The 3,961-nt window shown below is 34.1% G+C and overlaps 1 protein-coding gene across 1 annotated transcript in view; it reads left to right on the top strand.

The window, feature by feature from the left end:
* The window catches only part of LOC106879069 (protein odr-4 homolog), a 33,977-nt gene that overhangs the window by 27,283 nt on the left and 2,733 nt on the right, over positions 1–3,961 (top strand). The gene's annotated exons all lie outside the window — the stretch shown is intronic.

Here is a 3,961-nt window from a genome sequence, read left to right as displayed (position 1 = left end):
ATATATATATACCGGAGTAAGCACAATATATAACAATTAGAAAATGGAGGATAATATGCTGAACCCAACTACTTGCAGACGGTGTATCCCGTTGAATTCATTAATTTAATTCATTTTGCTATGAATTAAATTAATGAATTCAACGGGATACACCGTCTGCAAGTAGCTGGGTTCAGCATATTATCCTCCATTTTCTAATTGTTATACAAATTTGGGGTAAAACCTCCACTTTTACCTGCTCCCATTGATTGCACTTAGTATAGCACTAGTGTAGCAACAATTGGGTACCCTCCCAGCAGTATACTGGATAGATACTATCCCTTAGTGGGTTGAACCCCAACCCCTAACTCTCACGTTATATATATATATATATATATATACACATTTCTATATATATATATTACTACTTTTTATGTTTTTGTTTTAGTTTGCTTTTTTTTATCTGTTTTAATTCTGGGTCTGTAATTTACTTGTATCATCTGTCTTTCCATGGGAGTATGAATTAGAGGGTATATTTTGAGGCAATTTTTCTTATTGCCATATGTCCTTTGCAACATCAACCCTTTTAGTCATCTCTTATGACATGAAGAGATCTGGTGTATCTTTGCTTAAAAATGGGGATGCAAGATTATCCTCTGATTAACCCAGAGAATTTTAATCTTTTTGACTTTGTAGCACACTGGATATCCAGCAAAAAAAAATACTGGTGTATTTGACATGAAATGTTAAACTTACCCACCAAAAATGTTAAAATTTAGAAAAAAAAAAAAAATATTGCTATTGCTCACATTTATACTCTGTAAAGTGGTTGGCATTAGGAAGGGCATCCAGCTGTAGAAACCATGCAAAGCAGACAGCAGAATCCGATGCAGTTTTCTGACTTACCAGATCCTGTTAAACTGTCCAAGCTGGTGGTCAATGTGGAAACTGGCGATAGACGAGTGGTTGGTAAAAGCTGTACAAGTCATGTACAGGAATGTTGTCAGTAAGGTTAGGGTCGGCAACGAGTATAGTGAAGAATTCTGGGTAGAAGTAAGGGTTCACCAAGGATCAGTCTTCATCCCCCTCTTATTCATTATAGTCCTCCAGGCAATAATAGAGGAATTCAAGACAGGCTGCCCCTGGGGGCTCCTCTATGCTGGTGACCTAGCCAAGTCATTGCCAGAAATAGAGATGAAGTTTAGGGTGTGGAAGCAAGGTCTAGAATCGAAGGGCCTTCAGGTTAACCTAGCAAAAACCAAAGTCTTAGTAAGTAGGAAGGCTGTCAAATCACAACCCACTTCAGGTAGATGGCCCTGCGCAATCTGTAAAAAAAGGGTGGGTAGAAACTCCATATGATGTACCTGATGTAAGCTATGGACACATAAAAGGTGCAACAATATGAAAGAAAGGTTAACTAGAAAGATAGTTTTTGTGTGTGGCAGATGCACAGGGACAATAAACACTGAAGATGTACAGCAAACAGATTCCATCACATGCCAGGGGGAAAAACTAGAAGTAGTTAATAGCTTTCGCTACCTAGGCAACCAAGTTTGTAGTTGAGGTGGTTACTCTGAGTGTAGTGGCTAGAATAAGAATAGCCTGGGCAGACGAAATACTGCTAAGCATTTCGCCCGGCATGCTAACGTTTCTGCCAGCTCACCACCTCTATTGACAATCCAATAATTTATTTATATTATAATATTACATTTTATACTATGAATATAATATATAACATAATATATAAATAATTATAAAAAACGTAAAAGGCCAACAAATTGCTTCGACTTATATTTTTTCTGACATACATAATCACAGTTCCAGTATATATAAGTCAGTTCAGGGTCCTTGGTTCAGAAAGACGAAATCCCGTGTGAAAGGACTGCTGGATTGTAAAAATTAATTCAAATGTCTATGTATTATGAGCGTGAGCATTGACTATTCAATCTTACATCAATTACAATTAAAAAACAACAAAAACACTTTAATGGATGATACAATCAAGTAGGTGCAATCCACAACCATCGAAATTCACTTCATTATATCTCAAACACTTACCAATTGAAACCCTTTCATGTCCAAGATAGTCTCTTGTCATCACAACATACAATAATGAGATATGTGTGTATATAAATGTATATAATTAAGTATCTAAGTCTTCTCCTACATGTAACTGCAACAAAAAATATATAAACAATTACATCTTCAATACAACTCTTTTATCTATTTAAATTAGTTGGTATAAAAAAATTTATTGTTTAAATTAACTAATAATAATCTTCTATATTTATTATTTTCTCGGACGGATAATTCCATAATTATTGCTAAAATGGACTTAAGACTGTACATGCGATAACCAAAACACCCTATATATATGTGTATGTGTGTGTGTATACATACATATATATATATCATCAATATCATCATCATCGTTTAACGTCCGCTTTCCATGCTAGCATGGGTTGGACGATTTGACTGAGGACTGGTGAACTAGGTGGTTACACCAGGCTCCAATCTGATTTGGCAGAGTTTCTACAGCTGGATGCCCTTCCTAACGCCAACCAAATATGTATATATTTAAGGCTATATCAATGGAAATCAAATTTACTAATTTCTTAGGGGTAACCAAATTTAAAGTTACTTAAAAAATGATTGTTATTCACAAACCATGGAAGGGAGAATTTAGTGAGTCGACAAATCATCAATACAAACCAAACAAGCAACAAGCACTGTTCCCAATGAACTAATCTATATTAATATTTACAAAATGAGGGACCATATATGGTGCACATCCAAACTTTATCAATACTTCCAGAAGTAACAAACAACATTGTTGTAATAAGAATATGATTTAAAAACTATACAATACCATATTAATTATTATTTTGGTTATTAAATTTATTTAGTAAGTCAAGTGAAACTATTTTTTATTATCATAGGAGTGGTTAGTGTTAGGAAGGGCATCCATCTGTAAACACTTTGCCAGATCAGATTGAGTTGGGTGCAGCCTCTGGCTCACCAGTCCTCAGTCAAACCGTCCAACCCATGCCAGCATGGAAAGCGGACGTTAAACGATGATGATGATGATTTACATATAGATTTGACATAGGTAATTCTTTCTTGTCTTGGGAAACACAGTCAAACAGCTGGATGGAATTGCGCGAAAAATTACACAGATGTGTAGAATGATCTGCTGGTGATGCTGGGCTTTGTATTTTTTTTATAGCTCCCATGGTTACCAAAATAATCTACTATGATAATACTCTTGTGTTTATGAATGAGAAAGGAAGGGGTGATAGATGAATAGGGAAGGAAGGAGTGATGTCATAAGTGGTAGTGGGATGATGAAAATTGTACGCTGAAAAAATAAATCAAACAGTGTTTCAACTCTGTGAATATATGTCTGTGTATATGAAAAAGGGGTTATATGAATGTGTGTGCATGCAATGGAAGTGGGATGGTTCATCTTTGTTCGCTTAGTATTTGGGTTTATTTTTTGATTTGGTTGAATCTTGGTTGGGGTTTTTTTTTTGTTGATCAGTTATTTTTAGTATTAAGACAGAAAAAAGTCATTCTAAAATTGTTTTTTAATGTAAGCATGCCCAAACAAGTCGAATGCTTACACAGAACAGGTTTTACAGCCACATCATCCAAACCGACCGGGTGAAACCCGGGCTTATGTATATATGTGTGTGTATATATATGTGTATATGTATATATATGTGTATATGTATATATGCGTGTGTATATATATGTATATATATGTGTGTACATATATATATATATATGTATATATATGTCTGTATATATATATGTGTGTGTGTATATATATAAATATATATTTGTATATATATATATATATATGTATGCATATATATATGTGTATATATATGTATGTATATAAATATGTATATACGTATATATATATGTGTGTGTGTGTGTGTATGTGTATATATGTATGTGTATATGCATATATGTGTGT

This window comes from Octopus bimaculoides, chromosome 21 (genome assembly GCF_001194135.2).
Source record: "Octopus bimaculoides isolate UCB-OBI-ISO-001 chromosome 21, ASM119413v2, whole genome shotgun sequence".
NCBI classification, from domain to species: domain Eukaryota; kingdom Metazoa; phylum Mollusca; class Cephalopoda; order Octopoda; family Octopodidae; genus Octopus; species Octopus bimaculoides.
Note: the sequence above shows the minus strand (reverse complement) of the source record. Positions and strands in the feature narration are given on the sequence as shown.